This window comes from Nothobranchius furzeri, chromosome 6, assembly GCF_043380555.1.
Source record: "Nothobranchius furzeri strain GRZ-AD chromosome 6, NfurGRZ-RIMD1, whole genome shotgun sequence".
NCBI lineage: Eukaryota > Metazoa > Chordata > Actinopteri > Cyprinodontiformes > Nothobranchiidae > Nothobranchius > Nothobranchius furzeri.
The window spans coordinates 55,219,847-55,234,755 of record NC_091746.1 but is presented as its reverse complement, the minus strand read 5'-3'; the positions used below and the strand labels follow the sequence as shown (position 1 = coordinate 55,234,755).

At 38.0% G+C, this 14,909-nt stretch overlaps 1 protein-coding gene across 13 annotated transcripts in view; it reads right to left on the bottom strand.

The window, feature by feature from the left end:
• Positions 1-14,507, bottom strand: part of znf618 (zinc finger protein 618) — a 77,471-nt gene extending 62,964 nt beyond the window's left edge. For all 13 annotated transcript variants that reach the window (XM_015942710.3, XM_015942726.3, XM_015942721.3 and 10 more), the window contains exon 1: positions 14,286-14,507. The gene's annotated coding sequence lies outside the window, so the exon portion shown is untranslated. The remainder of the gene's footprint in view (positions 1-14,285) is intronic.
• Positions 14,508-14,909: the final 402 nt, after the last annotated feature.

Sequence of the window (14,909 nt, the reverse complement as noted above, 5' to 3'; positions counted from 1 at the left end):
GGTCATTTTGTCTCAAGTACCAGAAAATGTGTGTAAACAATTGAGAAAAACTGTAAGCACCTTGACGGCTGCGCTTGTGGTCTGCCTGTATCTATTTTTGTTTTACATGTCTGTGTGTTTAACCTTGGTCAGGCTGTACTGCAGAGACAGATTTCTATGCTTCAGGACGCTGGGGCAATGACAATAAAGTTGATTCTGATTATAAAATTGACATGGGCACAATGACATAGATAATATATATACATTTCAGTTCAATATATCACCCAACTCTAGTCCCCTATATTGTGATTAATGTATCACCAGATTCTTGCCAATACGCACCCCTAGTTACTTGGTGGGGGAAATCACTGCAATGTTTCATAATTGCAGGTGCAAAACTAAAGTAAAAACGGGATTTTTAAAAACCACAGCATTGCTGCCAACACTCAACAGATTCCACAACACTGACTTGTTATATATTAACACAATGTTGTGGACCTGAGCCATTAGTTTGGTTTAGTTTACAAAAGGCGAACATTGTAAGCTTTCACAAAAACACTTTTTACAGAATCAATGTGTAAAAGAAGCCTAGAATGACTGTCAAGCTGAAAACTTAAAGTTATTGATTAACTATCTGGTCCTCTACCCACATTATAGTTACCTTCTCTGTTTAAATAGTCAGGAGCTGCTTAGCTCAACAAGAGAAACATGTTCTATTTTCCATTTATGTGAAATTTTGATTAAAAATTAAAATCAAGATGTATTCCTTTAAAGAATACTGCTGTTGAACTGTTAGTAATTGATCCTTGATTACTTAAATCTCACAACATTGTGACACCCAAATACTCCATTTTGAAAAATACCTAAATTACACAACTTGCCACCTTCACGCATGACTATAAAAGGTCTTGTTGAGGGAATGAGCTCAAATGCAACCAAGCAAAACAGAGTTATGCCAGAATGACTGATATTATGGAACGAAGGAAACTCTGTCTTCTAATAATAGTGCACCATTACAACAACAAACGGCTTATAGTCTGAATGCACCTTTTTGGGGTATTTGACACATGACCAACAAGCCTAAGCAAACAGCCCTAAAATGGCTAATGTTGAAAGAAAACATTACAGGTTTGCAGCACAAACAGCTGACTTATATCAGTAATACGGAGAAAAATAAACTTGTTTTGAGTAAGAGCTTCAATATAAAATGTACCAAAAATCTAAAAAAAATTCTTGTACATAATTAATTATGTAATCATTTTTGTCTATATTTTTATACAATCAATTGTTATTTTTTATGTTTTGGCCTTATTGTGTTTAAAGTGTCTGGTTAAACATTACCACATTTTACTTTTCTGTACTCATTTGTTCACACCTCTTGTAACAGTATCCTGTCTCACCACTAAATCGAGGTGTACATTAGCTATGGGCTGTAATTCTATCCGTGCAAGTTTTACATTTCATGTTTACATGAAAATGAAAAGTTTTGGAGAAATAAGCTGACATTACATTCAAAGTAGTCATGAAAATGTTAAAGAAAACACACAATTGGTCGTTAGTCATAAGGTGGATTTATATCAACTGTGACAAAAGCTGTTGGAAAACGTTCTCTAGCACTTACAGTGGGTATGGAAAGTATTGCAATGTACTTGACTGAGTGACAATTACTTTGGGTGGGGTTTGGGTTGTACATTGCACCCGGAAGCCACAAAAATGGAGATACCAGTGAGAGGAGTTCATGTAACAGATCAGCATGAAAGGAAATGTTAATCCTATGAGGAATTAATTATTAAAAAAGGGAGAAAGTGTTTCAGTTTTATCCCTCAACGTTTTTTAGAGTCAGCAAAATAAAACGGAACATTTATAGTTTATAGAGCAGTGCCAAATTTTACATCTCAGTGACAGTTCAACATTTTCCAACTTGGTCATGTGAAAACTAAATCCTTGAAATGGCTGGCATTCCACCCTTTCAGCTGTCTCTAAAGCACACCTCGAGTTTAGCTGGTGCGGGATTTATTTTTTATTTGAGGTCAGCTTTGGTAAAATTTAACACTTTAGGAATCCACAACAACAAACAGGACTTTAAGTTCTAGAGTTACCAATTTTCTTTAAAAGCCACTGCTGACATGCAGAACTCTATCACAACCAGATTTTTTTAAAAGTGGAGAAATATTATATATTTGTTTCAACAAAATCTAGATTTATCCTTTAGCTTCTCAAGGACATAAAAGTAATTATTCAATTAATTATTTCAAATGATCAACAATGACAATTTGGATTATGTGAAATGGACATCCTAGAAATAACTAATTTAGTCTCTAACTAGTTTTTGTCTAAAAATAACTTCAAATTAGGTGCAATAGCCTCTTGTTGTGCCTGAGATGAAATACTGTTGAAGCATGAAACATGACTAAGTTAGAAAAACACTTTAATGCAATACCTAGTCTGTCTTAGAGAGGTATAGTAATCTAATAAAACATTTTCTATTTGAAGGAAAAAGTCAACTGTAAATCAAGCAAACTATGTGCTCTGAAGGCCCTGCTCTCCCTCAGTTGCATACTTTATCATTCAAATTGGCTACATCACAATAAATCCCTTGTTGCACCTGCTCTGGCTTTTATGGCAGCTTTAAAAAAAAACAATCATCTTCATCAAACACAGTGTTTTTCTGCATTCAAATTTGCGTGGCGTCAGCCTGAGGAAGTTTGCAGCCGCAAACGAAACGTAGCGGGAAAACAGGTAACAAAACTGTTCTGTGTTTTAAAAAAGAACTACAGCATGGAAATAGAAATACGACACAGCAAGAACACACCTAAGATGTTTGAATTACTATTATTGAACAAAAGTAAGTTACATGTAAGAAAAATGCTCTTTACTGGCGCACAGAGTGGTCATCTGGATGCAGTGGAGGAAAATAAAGGAATTAGCAAAGGCAGAACCGGTCCAAAGTTTGGGATCAAAAGTGCTGCTACACGCAGATTGGCTAATGTTAAAGCTAATGGGTAGCAGTCTCACGATCAAGTGGCGCACAGAAAAATATTTGATGATCGTAAAACTAAGGAAGACTAAACTCTACAAGTGGATGAAAAGTCCCCACCATCCTGTTTATTCTGCATCCTGCAGCGCTACGGATCAGAACCGCTTCAGATACGAGACACACACACACGCACGCACGCACGCACACACACAAACACACACACCTGCTAAACGTTTTGCTTCCGTGCGCCCACCATGAGGGAGGGAGGGTTCAATTTCGTAGCCGTGGTGCCACAATTTCAGACGTGGCACAGCGCCACGCCTGAGCCTGTTTAGGGGGAACACTGGGAACGCTTCTTAAATACATTTGCAGTGGTCTCTAGTAGGAATTAGGGGTTGCATGACTTTTTTTTTTTTTAAGTCGACAGTCAAGTAATGAAAATCGAGTCGACTTCGACTAGTCATTGCTGACGTCATACACCTGAAGTGTGTGTGTGTGTGTGTGTGTGTGGGGGGGGGGGGGGGGTCGGCTGGTTAGCTGGAGTTTTTGACAATTAAAATTGCGCCCACATTTTCAAAGTTAAACACATCTCTTTTAACAACGGTAGTTTCTGCATATATATATACTGTTCCTGCTTCAGCCCTCTCCCCCCTCCCCCTGCGCAGCGGCCGCAAACTCACTGATGCGCCTGCAGCCTCTCGGAGTTCCTGCTGCTCTAAACATTAAAATAATTATTTCATTTTCTGTTCCTCACTTCTGATGACCTTCAATGGTGTCTGTTTGTTGCAACCACCAGGTACAAAAACGAACTTGTTTTTATTTGACTATTTTTCTGTCCTGCCTGTTTATTATCTTACTGCATCTCCTCTCAATCCTAAGGAAAAACTGCTACCTGGGTTCATATATATTCACCTCATGAGTTACCTTTGAGCTGCAGTTCTAAAAGATCAACCGACCGCAAAAACAGCGGAGTGCGCGCTGCTCGCCGGCCGTAGTGCGTCACTGGAGGACAAAACAGGTGATGCGCCCCACTCCACAGCAGCGAAATACATCAGGCACAAATAAAAGAATGAAAGACAGAAAACATAAAAGGAAATGAGCCGACATGAACGATCACGTTACATTTGTTTTTGAGTGGTGACACCTGATTTGATAATGTTACTGTGGCCGTGCTCAGGACGCAGATGTCTGGAGCGCGTCAACAATCAGAGCTTTGCATGCGCAAGCTGGTTAAGGTTAGGATGGGGGTGAGGGGAATGTTTAATTGCAAGAGGGTAAACGTCACAATTTGGTTAAATGTCGGTTTTACGGTGGGTGTCAGTACCGATGCTCTGGCACAGCGCGTTGCCTCCGCCTTGATCCAGACGCACAGGGGCTCGTCACCTGCTGTCTTTTCCGAAGACTGCATCTTGTCATCATCACGTGACAGCGACTAGTCGATGACAGGCATAAAAAGTCACTACAGAGCAGTGAAGTCGACTAGTCGACTAGTTCATACAACCCATAGTAGGAATTATTGCCTTGTAAGTCATAAAAAGCCGTGGTGCACAAATTTCAGGAACTAGCATGGAGGAGTTCTGTTGTGTTGTGGAGTTGATTATGCTAATGGTTAGCTTCTACTAGTCAAGATATCTTCTGCTGTTTCCTGGACACTAAAACAAAAAGGTGCTTCTACTAAATACTAAGCAAAGGGTCAGTATTTTCTTTTTTAATAAATCTGCATACATTTCTAAAATTCTGTGTTGTTAATATGGGGTGCTGTGTGTACATTAATGAGAAAAAAAATGTATTTATTTAATTTTTACAAATGGCTGCAATATAACAAGAGTGAAAAATGGACAGGGGTCTGAATACTTTCCATACTTACTGTAAACGAAATGGCAATATCTAGTGTTTAAAATCCTTCAAAACAGACAATCCTCCTGATCTTATTAAAAAATGTTTTTCTGGGAGCACTATGCTAGAAAACAACAGGTGACAAGCAGTAACTCTTTAGGGAAAAACAATACTTAGATGCAACCACATTTCTAGCCTAATGAGGTTTTCTTGTAGAGGTCGACCAATATATCGAGCAGGTATATTAAATTGTTTTTCTATATCGGCTGAAATTATTTTTTAAAAGCTGATAAAATATTATTTTTAAATCAGGCACCTGTGTGGCCAACTGCCGCCAATACTAGACTGAGGTAAGGACCCAATGGACCTCAACACGCTGTATTTTTTTATGTTTTGAGTTTGTTTTATATTTGAAGTTCAATAAATATTAAGAGAGTGAACACAGAGTTTTCAGTTGTCTTTCGCAATCAATGTGCTGCTTAAACGTATATATCAGCCTTAATAATTAGCTTTAGATATCAGTCATGGGCAACAAAATTCTTTAAAAGTCGGCATCGAACTTAAAAAAAAATATCAGTCGGCCTCTATTCTCTTTTGTATGTCGTTGTGTGTTTTGAAAGTATTTTGCCCATATTTTAAAGCACTAAAGGCTACACAACCACAGACTATTGTTTAGGCTTACACGATTTATTTGTTAAATACAATCAAATATTAATTGAATGACAAATAAGAACACTACACAGTAGAGGACTATAGTAATGACATAAGATTAAAAAAGACTATTCTATTTAACATTACAGAAATTATGTCTCACGATCATCTTAAATAATTTCACTTACATGAACAGTTAATGGTGTCACGTCAAAACATTGCTAGTGGCTACAGCTTGCTACTGCCATGTAAGAGTACATAATCATTGGGCACTAGGGGGTGTATATTGGCATTGGCAAGAGTCTGACATTATGGTATGAATCACAATATTTGGGAGATGATAAAATATATTGTGATAGTACAAAAACTAGATGATATTTGCAAATCTTAAGACTGAATTTAATAGTAAAACTCAGGCCAGACCATGGTCAGACTTAGTAGTGTGTCGCATCCAGAAATCATACTCTAATGGTAACATCTCAACAGTGGCTCATGATGACTAGTACCTAATGTAGTGATTGAAGTGAACAGTGTAAAACATTTGCATCAACAAGATATTTATATTTACACTTCAAAAGACATCAACCACAATAGACAAAACACATTCTGTTCATACATTTTGTATGATGCATATTTGCATTTGAAAGGTTGCATTTGGACATTTTTCACAACATAAATATATTGAAAAATTATTTCCAATGTATTGCAAATAACTAGAGTCATGCAATTAATCTAAACTAGCATTTTGAGGGTTTATTAAAAAGAAAATGGCTTGGAAAATCTTAGCCCTCACAAAAATGGTGCCACTTCTGCTTCATTCAAGTTACTGTTTGAGGCCAAAAGAGGCATCTTTATACATTATAATGCAAAAAACAGCAAAGACTAGTGAAACTTTCAAATGAAATTGAAAGCAGATTGAGTAACAAAAACCCCCACCCCTCCAGACAAAATGTTTTAAGATTTATTGGTGACTCTTAAAAGGCAAATAGCTTCTGGGTCACAAAGTACTAAAATGTACAAAAGCCTGGTCTTTTAACCTGCTAAAACAGTAAAATGCTGTGCATTTGTAGCTACTTTAATAGTGTAATCATGTAGTTTATTACTTTGGGAATATTTAACTGCAGTAAAAGTACCCTTAGATCTTTCATGAACTTTGATATTGTTGCTTCGTACTTTCTTTAAAGCTTGTGAAAACCTACAGTTGTGAGGAACTGGAAGGATTTAAGTTTGCAGCTCTTAAAAAAGAATTATTAGTTGGATCTGACTAATGAGTGGTGCTAATTGGTTTTTACATTCCTTTCTGAGCTAAACATGAAACAACCGAGCATTTCTAGAGGCAGACAGCTAACAAGAATAATGATGCACAAAATTTAAAACCACGACAATAACATAACCGATGCATAATAACACTTGCATCACGGCTGTCATGCTTTAAACACTTGTTTTGAGAACTGAGTAAGAAAATACCTGTTAGCACAATACCACTAATCATCAAAGTATATTGCTGCAAGTTTCTTGTGCTGCAGATCTGGAATTAGGGTCATAAAAAATGTCTGTTATGGCCTTTGTTTCTCCTCTAATTAAAACCAAAATGCAAAACACGCCATGCGCCCTTATGTTCTTTTATAATCTGAGGTTTCATACGCGCTGCTGCTTACAGCACCATGGCAGGATGAAAATCTAAACCAGATGTACAGACGCTTGATGTCCTTCAAAAAGACAAAAAAGCAAAAACCCAGACCAAAACAAGTTAGCAACAACATACAATTTCACTGTTCTATTAAATCACCCCGTTTCCTGTTGTTTATAGCCTAAAATTGATAAACAAGCGACGTAAGCAGAAATACCTGGCAGTGTTTATGTCAGTGCTTTTACGCAGTCCTGTTTTCAAATATCACACGTTATTGTTTTATTAATGTGCAGAATCTATTTAGAGGCACAAAATAATGAGGTTAGGTAAACAAGGAAAGCATCTCTGGGCTTTTAATCAGCCTATATGTGGGTATTACTGAATCCGCCTCTGCACAGTAAAGTAGTTAATCAATCATTTTGCTCCTAACTTGCAGAGATTTTCTTATTTTAAGGCTGAAAATTGTTTGACCAAAAGTCCCTAAGCTTTGCATGTTAAGCAGAAGAGAAGTGTGTGTGTGTGTGTGTGTGTGTGTGTGTGTGTGTGTGTGTGTGTGTGTGTGTGTGTGTGTGTGTGTGTGTGTGTGTGTGTGTGTACGTGTGTGTGATGGTGGTGGTGGGGAGGGGGGCTCAAATATAAAATACAAATTTGTGTAAGTCTCATGAAAATGTTTCCACTCTGGGGGGATTAAAAATAGGAATCTGCTAAAACAGGGGGAGAAGGGAGGGGTGGTGTGTGTGTGTGTGTGTGTGGGGGGGGGGGGGGGGGGTCACTTCAATCACTGCTTTGACTGCATGTTTATATTATCCAGAGCAGAGTGGGTGTCGAGTTTGACCAAAACCTGTTTCCCACTGATGCGCCGCTATCCCCATTTCTTTAATCAAATGCAAACTTTTCTGTCCTCTGTAATAAATGTCTTCCGAGATGGTGTATGACCAGTGATTTCAAAAAGCAATAATGCAGAGAAATGGATAAAACCCCACCACACACACACACACACACACACACACACACACACACACACACACACACACACACGCACACACAGGATGCTCTGGAAAAAGAAACTATGTCGTCTAGTAAAATTCCATCAGCATACACACACACGCCCACAAAAACATAAAAACCTTTTTCAATCTATATGTTAATGCTACGAATTAAAATTTAATAACAAGAGATATTGAAAAGCAGACTTGAATTATACAAAAATAAATCCTGAAAGATCAGGCCACTAAAATTAGAAATTCAGGGCTGCATCCGGACTGCTGCTAAACCCTTGTAGGCTGGCAGATTAAATTTTTGATGAAAATCAAAATTACACTGCACGCTGACGCAGGCGCAGCAAACCTGGCACTATTGTGATTTATGGATTCATTAAACCCGCGGGAGTTTCCCCCCCCTCCTCCCCTTTTCACTCAAAGAAATGAGATTTGCTTTGCTGAAAATTTGTATTTTCAGAAAAGCTACTCAGGCTGTGCTCTACCTTCAGAGATGGTCATGAAAAAAATATATATAACGCTTCTGTGTATATAACCACTGCACGTAAACAGGCCTAATTTTCATTGCTGCAGCAACTGAACGTCCCCATGCATTATTCATGAAAGCAATAAGGTTCATTTTTACAAAGGAAGAAAAAAAAATTGTGCAGAATGCACAGATTTTTTTTTTAAATGCAGCACTCCCAACCCTTGAAACACCATTCCCTTGAGACTAATTTAACTGAAGTTATTTTCAGACATTTTCAACATGCCACTATGGAAAAAAAAAAGAACATAAGGTGTTCACTGTGCTTAGAAGGGATGTATTTTTCTCAGGCATATTTAGGGAATCAAACTTGAAGATGCGATGGAGAACAAATGGTAAGTGATCGCTTGCTGGGAAGCAAAATGAAAATCAGAACAGTGACCTATGGCCCTGTGGACAGTGATTAAATCCATCAGTGCCTTATTCATTGAAGCTCAGAAAAACAAGTTTGACCTTTTCATCTGAGCTACTTTCTTCAAATGTTCCAAACACAAAAACACGTTTGTTTATTAAAGGAGGACAGATCAGAGCTCTGTTCCCCTTATACTTAAAGTGCAACTTGAAAGCTAATATTTTTAGTACACCTATGTTTGATAAATTTCTCATAATGTGAAAGTATTTAATTAGAATTAAAGGGGAACTAGGCAGTTTGGGCTTGTTTTTAGCACCCCCTAGTGTCCATTTGTAGAATTGAAAGCAAAACGTATCTCCTCGCTGTGCGTTCACATTTTTTAACACCTTAATCTAACAGCTGAAACGTCTCCCCAGCCTTCCTTAGTATCTACAGGAGTGATTCCTCACTAAATTAAACAAATCAGCTATGTTCATGATCCAAAACATGCAGGAAACATGCTGGAAGCAGACTGCAGCGCCAGTTATGTCAGCTCTATTTCTTTTAAGGCCCAACAGAGCTGCCTACCAGTCTGAAGTTGCAAGTGGTCTTTCATTAAGTAAGTAAGTAGTAAGTAAATTTTATTTATATAACACTTATCATAGACATAGAATCACAAAGTGCTTCACGTAGATCAAAACAAAATAAAACTAAGTCTTAAAATCATAATGATCTCGAAACAGAAATAGCATAATATCAGAAAAAAGTCATAAAATTATACAATTTCATAAACAGATGAAAGATGAATACAAATTTGAGTTCAAATAAAACTCTGTAAAGGGTCATTTTATCAAATACTGGCTCAAGAAAATGATTTCAAAATATGAAAAAATTGCTAAGTGTCCCTTTTAATGAGAAATTGAGGGGAAAAAAACATGCAGATTTTTAATGGGATTTAGGCCTGGGCTCTAACTGGGCCACATGAGGATGTTCCCACTGTTGAAAAGTGAATCTTCTCCCCATCTTCCACTTTCTGGCAGACGGTAGAAGGCAGACCTAAAGCCCATCGAGATTTGAAGACTGCAGTCCACCAACCCCTACCATCCAATCTGACCCAGCTTGAATAGTTCTATAAAGAAAAGTGGGTAAATGTTGCTTATCTAGATATGCAAAGTTGATAAAAGACGTGTCCCAATGGTGGTTCAACAAAATGTTTACATTTGTGGGGATCATTTATCAGTATTCGTTCATTTTTATTTCATTTTTGGGAAAATACTAATTAGAATTATTTTTGTTGAATGTTATAGGTTGCATTTGATAAGTAAAGCTGGTACAACATAATTAGTTTTTTGCTTTTAGGTGTAGAACACTTGTTTAATCAATATATTTCCAGTGGTCTCTGGTAGGAATTAACGCCATGCAAGCCGTACTCAGGGTAAAAACAAGCCCAGAAGCGCCTGGATCAGTACGGACAAGCCTGCTGCAGCTAGAGCTGTAGCAAAGCGTTGATGACGTCGACGGCTCGATTCAAAAACTTTTTAGACGTCAGATCTGGTAGTCGACGCACCACGCCCACTTGTTGCATCCTCAGGAGTTTATAAATAGAGGAGGAATCTGCCTGTTTTTCCTCTAGTTCGCCCTCTTCTCCGCCTTCACTAACATCTCCACCAAATACCGAAGACCCGGAACAATGTCCGTCCGCTACTAGATTCCTTTCCTGTTTAGCCCGCCTTCGTCTCCCGCCAACGGACAACAACTTCCAGAGTCAAATGCACTGCTTTGTCTCTACTGCAGACGTAGAAAATCACCAGTAGTTTCTCCCTTCATAAAGGAGCTTCTTTCAGACATTAGGAGAGATGTTTTGGTGGTAGCAGTCCTTCCTCCGTGCTGGTCTGTTTGCTGGGTATTTTGGTTTATTTAAACTTGGTAACTTGAACTTAACGTCGGTAAAGCTACTGTTAGCATTTTTGCTAACAGCTTCTTGCGTTTGGATAAGCTGTTACGTTTTGGTTTAGAGTTCATCTTTTGTGTGGCGTAGATCTTCATTTTATTACATTTAGAGTGTTGTGGGTTTTCGGTTTAGTTTAAAATATCACCTTGAGTTTGGTTTAACCACCCAGTTTAGAGTTTGGACCTTTGGAGATCCTTATTTTGGTCCAGAACCCTGTAATCTTTGCCCAGTGGGACATCCCTACTCATTTGTACTTTTATTTTAATTCCCCACAGGCAGAATTAGTTTTATTATTCCCAACCTGTGGATGGAAACATTTATGTTTTGTTGTTGTTGTAAATCAACCGATCATCATTTTAACTTTTAAGTCTCGTGTTATTGTCCCTTCCTTTTTGCACACGAGCCAAACTCCCCAGGAAGGGTCGTAACACCACTCGCCTCATGCACATAAGTGACCAAAACAAAGCAGCATGGAGACACTCCGTCCCCAACCACCTCTCAGGCAGCAGCCTGCTCTCCCAAGTTCTGCACGTCACCAGAACATAACCAACCAACACAATAAAAGCAGTGTTATACAAAATGGAAGGCCTGTAGTGTTTATTCTCTTACAGTAACAATTTATCAATTTTTTTGAGGAATTTATTTGAGAATTTCTGGTTTTGTATTAATTGTGCAATAGAAAAATAATCATTAGATTAATCATCTAAATAGTTATTAGAATAGCCGACTTTTCGATAAAATAATCGCCACGGTCTCCAACAGAGGACGGCGGTGTTTCAAACCCTCCCAGCGGGCGGGGAGAGCTCATTCCTGGGTCGGAGCCGGCCGGCAGCAGCGGGGTATACAAAATGTGGTATATAAGTCGCAGGACCAGCCAGACTATGAAAAAAGTGTTACTTATAGTCCGGAAAATACGGTACATGTCCTCCAAAATATGTGGCTCCAAAAACGATAAAAACAAATACTAAAATCCTGCTGGTAGATATAATCTGACAAGACTAACTTTCAAAATGAAAAAAAAATTGTTAAGAATTATGACAATAAGCTAATTAAAGATTTTGACCAAAAATAAATAAAAACACATTAAGGTATTACCTCCACTGTGTATGTGGACATGTGATCAGCAGGTGGTCAAAGATGAATTTGCACTCAGACAACTAAAAAAGTAAGTGTCCCATTTCATTAAGGATCCAGGAAAAAATTTATGTCTTCAATTAGTTCCGTTTTCATCTCTGATCTTTCGTACTGATCTGATAACTCAGGATGCACGTCTGAAGAGAACCACTCAAATAACTTGTCGTCATCGCCCCCTCCCTCTTTAGCGTTGGCATCTCTGGCAGGTACAGTACTAACAACTAGACAACTTGGGCACTTTATATCTGATCAGTGGGCACCGGGTTATATTGTGTGCCTTGATTGATGCTCCAATAATAAAAAACTGACTCTTTTTTAAAACTCAAAAATGTGACGGCAAACTTTACAGTATTGTGAAAAAAATACACAATGCTGCCATTTCACCAGTCCAATGAGTCAGTTCACCCCTGATTCTCCTCAGGAAATCATTTCCTTTTAATTCCTTCAATTTCCTGTAGAAGTCTGGTTTCTCTGATGCCCTTTAAGCTCATAATTATGGGGCTGCGTATGCATTTTGGTTCTCTTGAAGATCAAAACTCCTGTATGAACTTGCATTTACAAATTCTAGCCTGGCTACTGTCTGCCTTATTCTAGGGCACAAAACAGATCTAAAAATTTGGGAAACATATATAGACACATTAAAAATAGCAACTGCACCATGTTAAATTGATTTCAATTACTCGAGTTAACCTTCAAATTGCATTTTTTTTAATTAAAACAACCTCTGTAAATTAAAGAGATCTTTGTGGCAGCCATATCCCTGAGAATATTATACTGTAATATTTGGCTTTTTAAGTATTCTGTATTTAAACATTCCTATCACTCACACACATACAGCCCTAATAAACTCATCACACTGGTTGCCTCTCTTGAATTCAGTACTCGAATGGAAACTCTTGCATTTTGAATAGACTTTTCAAGCAAAGGTCAGAGTTTACACTTGGATTTTGCATACCGACCATACATTTCTTTTTTGCACGTGCTCTTTGAACGCTGAATAGACTCGAAGGTCAGCATTAAAATTACCCACCGAAAAAATGGCCTCTGCCGTTTCCTTCTACATTGAAATAAAAGCAAGCCATGCAAGATGGGAAACTGTTTTTGCGTCTGCAGGATTAATATAAACAGTAGAGGCACTGGCTGTGATTGTTTTTCCTGCCCTCAAATTATGCTGACATGTTATTTCTTCTCCCAGGGCTGTAAAGTTCACTTTGAATAGTTATTTTTCCCTTACTCCACTTAAAAAAAATTCCATCTCCAAAAAAAAAAAGAACTGTTCAAATGGCTGAAAATTCATTAAAATCATAGAAAATAAGCAAAAAATAATTCAAGGAATCAAGTATTTTGCATCACCTTCATTCCTGCTTTTATTATTATATTATGATTACAGCTCAAATACTCAAAAATAATGATTTGTTTTTAAAAGATCTACAAAAAAACTCAAACAAATCAGAGCAATAATAATGATTTGTGATTTCAAAGATTTTTTTACCGTAATATACCCAAAAGGGCGCAGCAAACAACTTCGTGTGGTTTTAGGAACATTCCAAAACCATACAACATATATGTGTGTGTGCGTTGGTATAAACAAACATGCAAAATAAATAATCATGTTTGGTTACAATTTTTAATTTTTAAAAACGGCTGCCTACAGGTGGCGCCAACGGCGGCCACCTCCAAAATCCTCTATCTTTTTTTTTAATAAAAGTCAAAAGCGGTTTGGGCAAAAGACGACGTCGCGGCGTTTTTCTCCTTTTATGTCCGATAAACAACCAGCAGGTAAACACAGCCGAGGTTTAACCCCAGTGCCGTCAAACTGCCACACAAGCAACTCCGGAGCTTTGCTCAAATTTGCAGGAAATTTTTCACAAAACATGGCTGCAGGAGGTTTTTGTGTTTCAGATTGTTCCTCCCCTCATCGTCTTTCATGTCGCCACTATCGCCCGGTCCGCTTTGCTCCATCCGTAAGAGGCTGTGTTTTATCAGGGTGGCGTCTGTGCGAACGGACTGAGGTGTACCGACGACGAGGCAGCAGTTTCACACAAACTTTCATTACCAAACAAAAAAATTACCCAAAATATAACATCAACAGATTAATTCAGATTGCTTCAAAGCCGTTTACCTGATGAGGAGCTGAGCAGCAGTGCGAAAAAGACAAATCCGGTCTAGTCTATGTGTCAGAAGGGGGTCGAAACTTTACATTCGCAACTGAAAATTCTCAAATTTAATATTTTAAAATTGAGGAAAAAAAAACAAGATTTTTTTTACGTACCTCCAAATATGATGCAGCTCATACGAAGCAGGCAGCCGCTCCAGAAATTCTCCCTCCCCCGACTAGAGGTGACTACACAAAACTGCTTCCTCAAAAAAAAAAAAAATCTGAATTAGTTATGAGAAATTCCAAATGATAAAAAAAAATTCCCACTGCGTTCTTCTCCCCCCTCTCGTGACCCGCTGCGTTACATTTTTAGAAAGCCGTAATGGCGTAGAGTTGAGAATTTGCAGCGGTTTGATAGGTCTGTGGAGGCTCCCCGTAGAAAGCCTTGCACAGGGGGTTAGTGATGCGGTTCCTCCGGTGGAAATTTTCGTCCGCCATATACAAGGGCAGATTCCGAAATTGCAGCTCCGGCCTGAATATTACCCGCATGAAAAAAAGAAAAAGAAAAAAAAAGTCTGGGAAGAAGACAGAAAAAATATTTTGGCCAACAATGACGTTGCACGGAGAAAATCAGACAAATGATGCTGAAGGTAGAGGCACGTTAAATACATAACTAATGTTTTTTACTGGAATACAGTAAATTTAAGATTTGGTCACATAAATGGATAAAAAATATGATTCCGGTTATTTAATGAACTGTTAACTTAATAAATACGTTTTATTTTACATGCAAGAGAT